The sequence below is a fragment of the Lissotriton helveticus genome, chromosome 2_1 (genome assembly GCF_964261635.1).
Source record: "Lissotriton helveticus chromosome 2_1, aLisHel1.1, whole genome shotgun sequence".
In the NCBI taxonomy this organism is placed as follows: Eukaryota; Metazoa; Chordata; class Amphibia; order Caudata; family Salamandridae; genus Lissotriton; species Lissotriton helveticus.
Window position 1 is genome coordinate 106,976,758 of NC_136059.1, and position 14,516 is coordinate 106,991,273.

General features: G+C 45.3%; 1 protein-coding gene and 1 long non-coding RNA gene across 3 annotated transcripts in view; both read right to left on the reverse strand.

Annotated features, from left to right (window-relative positions):
• The window catches only part of LOC144817765 (uncharacterized), a 132,484-nt gene extending 125,098 nt beyond the window's left edge, over positions 1 to 7,386 (reverse strand). The window contains exon 1 of the long non-coding RNA XR_013606975.1: positions 7,245 to 7,386. This is a non-coding gene — a long non-coding RNA (uncharacterized LOC144817765). The remainder of the gene's footprint in view (positions 1 to 7,244) is intronic.
• Positions 1 to 14,516, reverse strand: part of LOC144817764 (C-type lectin domain family 4 member F-like) — a 484,664-nt gene that overhangs the window by 145,301 nt on the left and 324,847 nt on the right. The gene's annotated exons all lie outside the window — the stretch shown is intronic.

Consider the following 14,516-nt stretch of genomic DNA (forward strand, 5'->3'; position numbering starts at 1 on the left):
GCTGCAACTCCTGCATGTTCACCTGCATCCGGACCTGCACTACTCCAGCACCAACCAAGACCAAGACGAGCAACAGCAGCAGCCACCTGAAATGCATCCTACTCAACACCCGCTCCGTCCACAGGCACGCCATCGAGATCTGGAACCTACTCGACACCAAAGCTCCAGACGTCGCCTTCTTCACGGAAACCTGGATGAACGCCTCCTCAGCGCCCGACATCGCCATCGCCATCCCAGACGGCTACAAGATCATCCGAAGGGACCGCATCAACCACACCGGAGGAGGCATCGCCATCGTCCACAGGAACACCATCCGCATCACGACCAACACCGACGACTCCCTCGCAACCGCCGAGCACCTGCACTTTCAGGTCCACATCAACCCCAAGACCACCCTCAGAGGCAATGTAAACAACTAGAGAGAAAGGGTCCGGAGGACACTCTTGTACCCCTTAATAACAATAGTAGAAAACAACATAAGAGTGGCCGCATCAATCAAAACACAAATAAGAATTAAGTCATGGAGTAATGATAGTACATACCACCAAGACAAGTACAGAAACCAGATAGGGGTAGGTTAAGTGAACATGCAAAGTGAAAAGAAAAGAACCCTCAGGCACCCACAAATGTTGGTAGCCAATATCTTCATTGGTTTCTTTTTTTGAGACAAGAAATATGTCCAAAATGTGATGAATTAGTGAGTTTAAAAAGAGTGTGGGCTACACCTCAAACAAAACAATCTTTATTACGAGGATAGTTCTAACTCTATTAAAAACAGTGAAAAGAAGACGGACTTATGTGAGGTTAGGTTAATTTGAACCTTAAAGTCCTATAGAAATATTTAAAAATGGGTCAACATGTTTCTGCTAGCGAGTCAATAATCAACTCAGCATTCGTCAGGACCACAAAGAAATATATCCTCACTCCATGGATGACACACACTAAGGTGCCGAACCAAAACGGAGTGGGCAGAGACAGATATACAACCTTAACTGTGCGATTTGCACAAATGTTGTCTCCTGCGGTCTCTCCAGAACATGAGAGACAGGGAAATCTGAAAAAAATAAACACAAACATGGTGGTAGGTATGTAAGTGTTAACCCTTTTAGGGAAGAAAATAAACACTGTTAGTTATTTACAACCATGCTCTGTTCAGCTTCAGAAAAACCTTCCCCAATTGGTCCCTCACATAAAAAAACACACACAAGAGGTATGGCAGACATTTTCTCACTTCGTTGTTACACGACAAATATTTTTTCACGGTAAATATTATTGGTCTTATCCAGGCTGTTTTTTGCTCAGCAGAATTCCTGGTATCACTTATTGCCAGAAAAGGCGGCTATACTTAGAAATCTCGCATTACATTTTGAGCGGATATCACATGTATGCCTTGTTAAAAACTCGTGCAGAAAAAGTGCATGGTTCGATACAATAATGGGAAAAAAGGGTGTGCGTTTCTTCACGATGGCAATAGATGGACTAAGTCCACATTACTCACATTCTGCAGACAAGAGTCGTTCCCCATGGGCTAGTGGCAGGGGGAAACCTTCACGTCCGGGCTCTCTGCAATAAACAAACAGCCAAGCAAGACCGTTCGTTATTATTTACAGGGACACGGAAATGTCTGTACAAATAAAATAAACTGCCCTTGCACTTACTTGCTCCAGGACGACCGCCCGCTTTTGCACCTATATCGGCCTCATCCACTGCCCGAATCGACACATGTTTAACCCGGAAGTGGGCGTTGAAATAAACTTTAGAACAGGAAAGACGCGACTCGGGACCACGTAACTACGTGATACGCCGTAACGTCATCCTGTCTTGGCCCTTGGGAGAGACCGCAGGAGACAACATTTGTGCAAATCGCACAGTTAAGGTTGTATATCTGTCTCTGCCCACTCCGTTTTGGTTCGGCACCTTAGTGTGTGTCATCCATGGAGTGAGGATATATTTCTTTGTGGTCCTGACGAATGCTGAGTTGATTATTGACTCGCTAGCAGAAACATGTTGACCCATTTTTAAATATTTCTATAGGACTTTAAGGTTCAAATTAACCTAACCTCACATAAGTCCGTCTTCTTTTCACTGTTTTTAATAGAGTTAGAACTACCCTCGTAATAAAGATTGTTTTGTTTGAGGTGTAGCCCACACTCTTTTTAAACTCACTAATTCATCACATTTTGGACATATTTCTTGTCTCAAAAAAAGAACCCAATGAAGATATTGGCTACCAACATTTGTGGGTGCCTGAGGGTTCTTTTCTTTTCACTTTGCATGTTCACTTAACCTACCCCTATCTGGTTTCTGTACTTGTCTTGGTGGTATGTACTATCATTACTCCATGACTTAATTCTTATTTGTGTTTTGATTGATGCGGCCACTCTTATGTTGTTTTCTACACCCTCAGAGGCACCCTCATCTACAGACCCCCGGGACAACGCACACAATTCAGCGAAGACATCGCCGACTTCATCAGCCCGCACGCCCTCTGCTCCGCTGACTACATCCTCCTAGGGGACCTCAACTTCCACCTGGAGAACAACAACGACCGCAACACCACCACCCTGCTGGACAACCTAGCAAACCTGGGACTCAAGCAGCTGGTGACCACCCCCACCCACTACGCCGGACACACACTCGACCCCGTCTTCTCATCCAGCAAGGACATCGCCTTCAGCCACGCCACCGGAATCCACTGGACGGACCACACATGCGTCCACTTCAGCTTCGGAAGGACCACGATCCACCACCACCAGCAACAGGTTGCACGCAGGAGCTGGAACAAGATCACAGCCGACCAGCTCGCGACCTCCGTGAGCATGAACCCTCCCACCAGCACAACGAACCCTAGCCAGGCGGCCACCAACCTCACGAGGTGGATCAGCGACTGCGCAGACGAGCTCGCCCCCCTGAGGATCCCGCCTAGCAGACCCGGTAGCAAGAAAGCCCCATGGTTCACCGACGAACTCAAGAGCTCCAAGAAGAACTGCCGAGCCCTCGAGAGAACCTGGCGCAGAGACCCAACACCGGACAACATGACTGCCCTCAAGCTCGCCACCCAAAAACACCACCAACTCATCCAAGCCACCAAGAAAACTGCATTCAAGGAACGACTGGACAACAACGCACACAACAGCAAGGAACTCTTCAACATCGTCAAAGAGCTCTCCAACCCCAACGCCGGAATCAACGACATCACCCCTTCGCAAGACCTCTGCAACTCCCTCGCCTCCTACTTCCACAACAAGATCGCGGACATACACAACAGCTTCAGCACTCAACCGACGAACGCCACGACCGAACCACCGCCCCCCACCACCACCCTCCGTGCCTGGACTCCGATCAGCACCGAAGACACCGTACGCACGATGAACTCCATCCACTCCGGATCTCCGACCGACCCCTGCCCTCACCACGTCTTCAACAAGGCCAACGCTGTCATCGCACCCCACCTGCGGGACATCATCAACACCGCCTTCGACACCGCTACCTTCCCGGAGAGCTGGAAGCACGCCGAACTCAGCGCCCTACTCAAGAAGCCATCGGCCGACCCCACCGACCTCAAGAACTACCGCCCCATCTCGCTGCTCCCGTTTCCTGCAAAAGTCATCGAGAAGACCGTCAACAAGCAGCTGGCCGCCTTCCTCGAGACGAACGGATCCCTCGACCCCTCGCAGTCTCGCTTCCGGGCCAACCACAGCACCGAGAACGCCCTGATCGCAGCCACCGATGACATCCGAGCGCTGCTCGACAACGGAGAAACAGCGGCCCTCATCCTCCTCGACCTCTCCACGGCCTTCGACACTGTCTGCCACCGTACCCTAGTACAACGCCTCAGCAACGTCGGAGTCCAGGAGAAGGCACTGGAGTGGATCATCTCCTTCCTCGCCGGAAGGACACAGAGAGTCCGCCTCCCTCCGTTCAGATCTGAAGCCACCGAAGTCATCTGCGGCGTTCCTCAAGGCTCCTCGCTCAGTCCAACCCTCTTCAACGTCTACATGAGCCCCCTCGCAGACATCGCACGCCAGCACAACCTCAGCATCATCTCCTACGCCGACGACACCCAGCTGATCCTCTCCCTCACCAACGACCCCGCCACCGCCAGAGCCAACCTTCATGAAGGGATGAAAGAGGTAGCCGAATGGATGAAGAACAGCCGCCTGAAACTGAACTCGGACAAGACGGAAGTCCTCATCCTGGGATCCTCACCCGCCGCTTGGGACGACTCCTGGTGGCCCCCCGCCCTAGGCAGCGCACCCAAACCAACAGACCACGCACGCAACCTGGGCTTCATCCTGGACTCCTTCCTCTCCATGACCAGACAAGTCAACGCCGTCTCCTCGTCGTGCTTCAACATCCTGCGCATGCTACGTAAGATCTTCCGGTGGATCCCCACCGAGACCAGGAAGACGGTCACCCAGGCCCTCGTCACCAGCCGTCTGGACTATGGCAACTCCCTCTACGCCGGAACCACCGCCAAACTCCAGAAGAGACTCCAGCGGATCCAGAACGCCTCAGCACGACTCATCCTGGACATCCCCCGTCGCAGCCACATCTCCGGACACCTGAGAGACCTGCACTGGCTCCCGGTCAACAAGAGAATCACCTTCCGTCTCCTCACCCACGCACACAAAGCCCTACACAACCAAGGCCCAGGATACCTCAACAGCCGCCTCAACTTCTACGCTCCCAAACGCCAGCTTCGATCGACCAGCCACGCCCTCGCCGCCATCCCCCGCATCCGAAGAGCCACCACAGGAGGACGGTCCTTCTACTACCTCGCCGCCAAGACATGGAACTCCCTCCCCACCCACCTCCGCCTGACCCAGGACCACCACGCCTTCAGGAAGCAACTCAAGACCTGGCTGTTCGAGCAGTAGCAGACCCCCCTCCCTCAGCGCCTTGAGACCCTCCGGGTGAGTAGTGCGCTATATAAATGCGATGATTGATTGATTGATTGATTGATTAGCAGAGTGGACTACTGTAATGGTTTGCTCTTAGAAGCAAATGAAGAACAACTCAATAAGTTACAGGTAGTCCAAAACACTGCGGCAAGGATTGTCCTGAATGTTCCACCTAGGACTCCCTCCCGCCCCCTGCTGACTAAACTCCACTGGCTTCCAGTGCGAAAACGAGTACAATTTAAGACCCTATGCACTATTCATAAGTGTCTAATAGGCACCGGCCCCAAATAGCTGACTAAAATCTTTCAACCTTATGTTCCTGGACGTTCTTTACGATCAAGCAGCCTTCAGCTGCTACAGGTTCCTAGAATAAAAAAAGCAAGGCAAGGAGGCTGTGCTCTGGCCCATGCAGGGCCAAAGCTCTGGAATTCACTTCCTCTCACACTGAGATCATACACTAACCATCTGGCCTTTCGAAAGAATCTTAAAACTCACCTATTCACAAGCAATTAATCTCCTTGAGCAATAATCCCTCATTGTTTCATGGTCACTCTGAGCTATATTCTACCTCCTGCAAAAGCGCAGAGATACCCCTTCGGGAGTTTAGTCAGGCGCTATATAAGAATATAAAATAAATAAAATAAATAAATAATAACATTGCAAAACATAATGGGGCTTTTAGTGATGCACCTGCAGCGGAATCTGTTGCCCCATATTTACAAGGACACGTAAAGGCACTCTGAGTGGCTATTTGTGTCCTTGTAAATATGGCCCCTTTAATTTGCCTGAAAGGGCCGTGCCATGGGTGGTGATGTAGATGTTCCCACGCAACACTCATGGCTTCTGCCACATTTCCAGATTCACAAGAAATAATAAACCTGGAAATGAATCAGCATGCTGCGCCTCCCCAGAAGAGGCACAACAAGGAGAAATGTTTTAATTTCTCCTTGTTATTTTCCTCTTTCTGTGCGTGCTGCATTCTGCAGTACACATAGAAAGAGGAAATCACCTCTTGTGAATGTTTACGTGCAGGAAGGTGTCACTTCCTGCACATATGTAACAACAACATAAGAGTGATTCAAGGTGCTCTAAAGTAATTACCCACAAGCAACCACAATTATAATCAGAAAAAGAAGATGAACCAACAAAGTGCTTAAAGTAAAAAACCTTAATTGTAAAAAGAAACCTCACTCACCAACCTGGTGGTGACATGCTTCATCATGGGGTTCCCACTGGGGGAACCGAATGTCCCCCCAGTGTGCTTCAACGCCTGTTTTACAGCGGAGCTGTTTTTTTTTAATCAAGTTTTATCAAGTGCTCAAGTGTAGTGAGTGCAATGTTAAAAGATAACAGCTGTACCATCAACAATTTTATTAATTGGTCAGCTGGTACCGTTAAAAACTTGTGAACAGGACACCCAGTGGTCAGAATATTTGAACCACTATGCCCTAAGAAGTGCAGGTCGACATGTTTCTGCTCTTAAGGCTATAGTCAGCGCAGCTTTCTTCAGGACCAAAAGTAAATATCCCCGGTGGTCCACGCACGCTAAGGCGTAGCCGATCTGTGAGGATATTAATGTGAAAAAAAAGGAAAAAAAATCACGGTTTTACCCGTGTTGGCACGCCCAGAAATCCCCAGGGGCCATTATTGCACGTGGATATTCAACACGTAGCCTAGGCATGCGGATGGGGTTACTCTTCCCGTTGCCTGTAAATTTACTGGCAACAACTCCACACTTGTAAACCTATTCTGAACGCTAACGCAGCCCGCAAAAAAACTTCCTGCACATAAACATTCATTTAAACAAATTACGTTTTTCAACTTCTATGTGTGCTGCATTAAGCAGCACATATAGAAGTTTCAAAGCGCCATTTCAGATTGTTTAGGTGCAGGAAATTAAACCTTCCTGCACATAACAATCATTCTCCTCAACCCAGGCACCCTTGCACTATGGTGCAAGGGTGCCTGTGTCAGCACAGGGCAGCAAATTGTGCACCAGCGCAAAGTGGAGCAATGGGATCCGTCATACCGTTGTAGATATGACGTACCCCTGTGCTTCAGAATTAATGCAGCGCGGCAGAGCCAAATTGCCTGTGGCACCGCGCTGCATTAATTCCTTGTAAATAAAGCCCATGTTTTCCTGGTTGGTAGAAAGCATGATTTAAAAAAAATCTTATTTTGTTTCGATAATACACTGGCAGATCCCACACTATTGCCAGTCACATAAATTCTTCTGAAAATGACTTTTTAAAACTCATTTGCATATGGATGAATCTACTCCTTCACCCAATTCACCTCACAAACTCTGAAATGTAACGCACTCCCTTGTCATTCCCTTACCTGGTGAGTCCATAACTGAGCGTTGGTTGACGTACATCGGCTTATTTCACATTCTTCCTTCCTCTGGAAGTTCAGACTTCTTGTGAATAGACTGATCCTAGAAGGACAGCTGCCCCACTCCTTGCCACCTTGTGCAAGGGCAGAGGAGTATTCGCACTGACAGCTGCTCCTTCGTGTTAGAGAACCAGGACTGTAGGAAACAGGAAGTTGTCATGTCCGTGACTTCGCTGAAGTCACGGACATGGCAACTTTTGACTCTTCTTCCCACTTCTTCTTACAGGACGGAAAGATTTCATAAACCCCTTCCATGAACTGCTCAAAATAGCTGTCCTTTAGTGTCTACTTGTGCAACAGGGCGAGATGGTGCAACCCTGGCATAACGGCAACAGACTTTAAATGACTGATAAATAACATGAAAAGTCTGAACCCACAAAAACTAAGGGCCATATTATCAAGAAAGGGCGATACATTATCGCCGCTTTTATCGGCAGGAAACTGCCGCTAAAGCCGCGATAATGGTCTCGATAATATGTCCTTGTTAATTCCCATAGCAGCCCAGGTTCTGGTTTTAACCTGGGCTGCTATGGAAATTAACAAGAATATTTAACACGGAATAAAAGTATTGGTCAACAAACCATCTGTGCTGACTTACGTAAGAACAGAGTACAGCCAGACCTACGGGCGCTATGGAATTTGGCACCTGTTGTGGGCCACCACAAGTGCAGTTTATGTTCCTCTTGTGGAAACACCATGGAGGGTTCGGAATTCGTGTTCAAAGATGTGAAGTGGAAACATACCGAATTCACAAACTGTAAAACGCGGAACGTGATATATGCCATCACATGCCCATGTCCTAAATTATACATTGGCAAAACCACGCAGCAAATCAACCTCAGAATGACTCAACATAAATCAAGCATCAAACAAAGAATTTTCACAGCACCAATGGTCCCACATTTTGTTGAAAAGCTCCATTCTGAAAAGGATTTTGTTTGGACGGTGATATCTGCATTAAACATTCCCCTGAGGGGTGGTGATATTGATGTTCACTTGCAAAACAAAGAAACATATCTCATTATGAAATTTAATGAGATGCCATAGTCCCTCTAACTGGATGCTCTGGTTCCCTGTTGAAAATCACATACCATTCAATAGGGTTATGATTAGTCTTGGATTATTGCGGAATTGTATTACTTCCTATTGGGAGGACGCAATTTATTTATTCATTAACACGATTGCAGTTAAATTCCTCCTCACACGTGTAGTATGAAGTTCTGATTAGAATGTAGACTGCTAAATAAATATGCAGCCCTGTAACCAACCAGTTGTTGAAGTTGGAACATAAAGGGGCATATTTACAATAAGTGGCGCATCCCTGCATATTAGCAGGGATGCGCCACTTATTGTGCGCCATGCCTACGCCAACATGGTTGCGCTGCATTTACAATGCGGCGCACCATGGAGCAAAAATGGCACCGCTGCGTCACGCATCTGTGCCGTGAAAGTGTCGCATTGCTGGAGTTGCGTCGCAAGCACGACGCCGCTCCAGCAATGCTCGGGGGGCCCTATTATTCCAATGCTGCGTCATTCCTTACTCCTGCTTCAAGCAGGCGCAGGGTTTTGACGCAGCATGGGCACCAAAATGACTGAGTGAAATCTTGTAGATTTCACTCAACCACTTTCAGGAGGCGTTCCTGCGCCGGAACGCCCCCCCCCCTGCGCAGGAACGCCTCCTTCTGGCGCAGAGCTTTACAACGTGACGCATCTCCCAGATGACGCAACGGCGGCGCAAAAGCGGCGCAAGGGGCTTGTAAATATGCCCCAAAGTTTTTTCGCTCTGCCGTTAATAGATGTTGCGCCCCAAGTGAAGTCACTCATCATTTGGCTTTCAGTTATGGTGCAGGCCTTTGTCAGCCATCTTTGCAGTAATTGGAAAGATTTCTTAAATATATCAGGCATTTAATTGATATGGAAAGAATGCCTTGCCCAATATACTTTGAAGAAATTGGCTGCGAGTTCGATAACAAAACAAGTTCTCAATCGCCGAACAGAGAGATCAGTGTGACGTTCAGAGAACCACATGCCCCACAATACACTTCTAAAGGAGGCATGCTAACTTCCGGTTTTGGCTCCATTTGAGCAGCATTCAGCGTGGTCGCCGACTCCGAAGTTGTTACGATGGAGGTCGACCCGCATTGAAAACCGCTTTGGAATCGAAGTAAGTGAAACACAAAATAAGTGTTGCATACTTTTACCGGTGCGAGGAAGTTGAAAAATCGCACGCGGCTGAGGGGACACAAAACATTTGTATTTCTTGGTTCTCCCTTTTGTTTACTTGGTATAGGTAACGGCGGTTATTTAGAGTATTTCGAAAACGTGTGAAACATCCAGAAATTAATAATAGTGGGCCTCATTTATGAAAAGTGAAGCATCGCTGCGTGAAAACAGCTGTGCGTCACTTTTCACTGCGCTCTCCCTGCAACATGATTGATGCGTCATATTTATAATATGACGCATCATGTCGCAAGGAGTTACAGATACATCAGTATTTCTGACGTTCCTGTAGGCGCAAAAGTGACGCATTGCTGGAGTGTGTCACAAAAGTGACGCAACTCCAGCAATGCTTCCTTTCACATGGGGAAAGCCCCATGTGAAAGGGCTTGCATCAGTCTTACGCGTGCTGTGAGGCAGGCGAAAGATTTTGACGCAACAGCATCCTAAAAGTGACGCAGGGAAATCTCATAGATTTCACTGCGTCACTATTACGAGGCTTTTTGCGGGTGAACGCCCCCTCTGCATACATTATACCTGACGCAGGTATAATGTAGCGCAGGGGTTTACAAAGTGACGCATCTGCTTAGATGCGTCACTTTGTAAATAGTGCGCATCAGGAGGCATGTTTTAAGCTGCCGATGCGTCACAAAAAGTGACGCATCGGAAGCGCAAAACTCACGCAAGGCCTCATAAATGAGGCCCAGTAAGTGCAGACTTTGTTTATTTTGGCTCTTTTTGACTAAGTAGCAGCGGAGAGCATTCCCTTATAACCAGGGGTGCATTGTTTGTTATGGCAGATCGAAAACCCACACAATGGGTGAAACACGATTGAAGAGTGACGGCTAGAAGCCGGCTGGAGGTCCCATAAGTAATAGCTGTCCTTTGGCATCCTCCTTTTTTAAATACGTAAGTTTCCATGCTAAAAGTCAAAATAATTGTTAACACATACATTAGACTGTATCAGGTTACTGTTGAGAAGAGTTAAAAGCGATATCCATCGTCCTTGAAGCTATTCATGAATTTCAGGTACATAATTTTTTATATAAGAAACTGTAAAAAAGTGTAGAAGAGGAGTTTGGCCTAGATTTTAACTAGTTCACTTACTTTCACCTTTTAGGTTACACCGTGCCCCAGCGCCCTGATGATAATTTGTTATTTGTTATTTGTTATTGCGGGTTTATATAGCGCCAAATCACCTGCAGGTCTCGGGGCGTGGAATCCCATGATTCCACGCAGGGATTAGAAAAGCGTTGGCCTTTTCCAGTATATCTGCCACATAGGGCATCAATTAATTCCTATGCTCCAGAATTAGGGTGTACAATGGTTTATACATCCGGCAGGGGTTAAGAGAAATTTCCCATATGGTTTAAGGATCTCCATGATAATTGCCTAATGTTAGGCCAAGGGAGATCTTGTTTTGAAAATGTATTGCTGGTGTAATTTTTTGAATTTCTGGAATAATTTTTTGAAAATTGTATATGGTTTAATTCTCTTTTGTTTATGCAAAATTGTTACATTGTGTTTTCAGTTTATTCACTCGACAAATGTAGTTAACTGGTGGATGTGAGTTGTATCTTGTCTCAGACATGAAATGAATGTTCACTTTCAATAAGTTCTATGAAAAAAAACGTAAATTATCTACACTGAACATATGAACCTAATGGTCGTTGTTTCCTCTCCGCATAAAATAAATAGCAGTGAAATACATAAACCAGGTACTCTCTTTTGTTGAATATTATTGTAAATTCGTCTATACCTGGTTTGCTAAGGACAAAATCCCCATTGTACTTCACACACGGTAATTCACAAGGGCATATTATCAAGCCCATTATCGCCGCTTTAGCGGCAGTTTCCGGGCCATAGAAGCGGCAATAATGTATTTCCCTTTCTTGATAATATGGCTCTAGGACCTGACATCTGGCTCTACTGCCTAGAAACAATTGCTTCATCAACAAACACAAAAAACTAATTATCACAAATCTTCGAAGAACCCTGTAAAGCATGATTCTTGCAAAATTACATAACGAATAAAAAATTATTTGCCAGAATTTTTCATCAAGGCGGTCTTATCAGAATTTTAAATTCAGCTGTGCATCAGGTGTTGGAGTATTGCAGAAATTGCAATAGTTTGAGCCTATTTGTTTCTGTATTTATTTTTGATTTCCCAAAAAAGCCATATCAAAAACCCATATCAAAATCTATCTTAATAAAAACATCGCTTTAAAAACGACACTGTTTTCAAATTGTAATATCCAAAGAAAAACACTGTAGTTCTGTATTCAATACCTCCATCTTCATCCTGAAGTCATGGCATCTTCGTTCCCAAGAGATTTATAAAAAAACAATATAAAAACACATAGGCAAAAAAGTAAAAATGTTGCTTTTATTTCAAAGAAGTTTACAAAAGTTTTACCAACTTATCCTATAACTTTTCTAAGCTGACTTTAAAAATATTCAATAGTCTCGACGTGAGCATTAGCCCACAAACTGCATCCCCAGTACCTTCTAATAAAAGTAGCCACCTACATACTTAGTAATTCTGATCTTGAAAGCGACACCCCACCGACAGTAAAAACATATGTACAACCGCAAGCATCAAGGTGAAGAGTTAAAAAAAGAATTAATGATAAACTGTGGAAAAATAACATATAAAGTCTTTAATAAATATGTTACATGTCTCAAATGTGTTAACATTTTTCTAAAATATGATGTATTATTTACCATTTTTGTTAATTGTTTGTTATTTTTATACTATCTGTAATATAAATAAATATCTATATAAATATTAAACTTTTGTATTACATTTAAATTTTTTCAAATGTGTTAAAATATAATTTAGATAAGTAAATGTTTGTAAATTAATATATAATATCTTAGAAATTCAATAAAATATATTTGTATATAATTACAAAAATATATAATTCACATCAGCTTTTTTACGTAAATAAATTCCTTTTAAATATTACTATTCAACTACTACAATTATTACCTAAGTATTAATAAACCTCCTGAAAAAATATTCCATATCCCTTACATTGCATCCCTAAATACCAATTTAAAATTTTTAATTATAATAGTAATATTATTTTGGCTAAATTCCAAATCTTACATAGAAATATTAAAGTATTAAAATTAACACATTTCTTCACCTAAACACCTATATCCATTGCATCCATCCGTAAACATTATTTTACAGTTTCATAAAATATTTTTCAACTTAAAATAATGTATAACAATTAATAAATATCAGTAGTACAGTTCTCCACCCGATACCCATATATACCTTACATCCCCTCCCGAAATAAAGATTTAAAAATATTATTAAATATTTTGATGAATAAAATTGTCATTAATTTAAAAATGCTCAATTCATAAATATTGATACTAAGGAATTAACAATAATGCCTGAGTATTAATACAATTACTCACCCAATTCCCCATTATACATCGCATCCCTTCCCTATATACTAATTTAGCATTTTTATGAAAGATTTTAAATTTTTTAATTTCCATTGATTTGAACACAATAAAAATGTATACACATTAAAACGAAGGGGTCCATTAGGATGTCGGGCGGTGGCACCACCGCGGTGCTGGTGGTGCGGGAAAATGCATTTTTCCGCCTGCGAGCAGCGGTACTCACGTCCGCCATATTAGTATGGCCAAACATAGACCATTTCCCGTCCACCGCAGTGCAACGCGCACCACCATCAAAGTGCGCCCACCACCACGGAGGTGGGAGCCTATGGAGACTCACTGCCGTGCAGAATGACGTCTGCCCTACTCCACAAATTAGGTTGCCCAAAACAAGCAGACGCACCGCAGCGGAGATACCGCACAATCGGAGACGGCGGAAGCTCGACAGTGGAGCGCGCAACCAGAGTCCCGGTCCACACCACCCGGTCACGACTGCCATGGACCCAGCTCTACACGTCTTTCCGGTGCTGTACCTGCTAAATCACGAGCAACTCATGGACCACGCGGGCGCCGACGCAGGTACGCAATTACACAAACACAACACATGGGCTGACACTGGGTCCAAATCCACATCAGACACCCTGCTGGGGACAGGAACACACCCACAAGAGCACCCGCCATGACCCACCTGCCACCAAGTTACCCCTCTGCATCTTGGACACACATCTTATGCGACCATGCAGCAATGTCCCAGACACGTCACCGCAGCGGTGAACAAGAAGGAATACATGCGCACAATGCAGAAGGCAGGGCCTGTGCCAGCCATGGGCAGGGCACAAGGACCACAGGGCCACACCTCCTCCCTCCACACATTAGCACACCCCATGAAGGAACATGCCATCTGCCCCTCCTGTGCAACAAGCAAGGTCAAACCACACCCTGCACCACACAACAAACAACAAGGGAGACAGCCACAGCAGGAGTGACTGCACAGGAATACACACAACACAGCACAATAGCACAGGGCCAAGTAAACACACACACAACACCACCACCACACTCAGGGAAACAAAAATAAGTGCAAGCACCAACTGAACACATACAAGCAACAAACATACAAATGAACACACAGCCTGCATATTCACACATACACACCACAGACTGACACACAGACACATACACACCCCACGTGCAATGGAGCACAACAAATAGGTACACCAAAGTGGTATGCACACAAAAGGAAGGCCATGGAGACACACATCAAGCATGTGTACATCACATGCAAGACAAGAAACACAGAACCACATTCTCAGACCATCAAAGCACACATGGCTGGTACAGTCAGAGAAGTCAAAACACAGACACCACAGTGCTTCAACACAGGGAGACACTGTGCAGCCAAACTGTGGAAAGGCAATGGAAGCATAGACACAACAGGAGTGCACAACCTCATCACTCAGGAACAATGCACAGACAACATACCACAACACACACAAGAAGTGCACCACCACAGAACAACACAGCCACATCAAACAAGCAACAGATGCACAGGCCTAAACTCACAGAGCAAACACAGTAGGA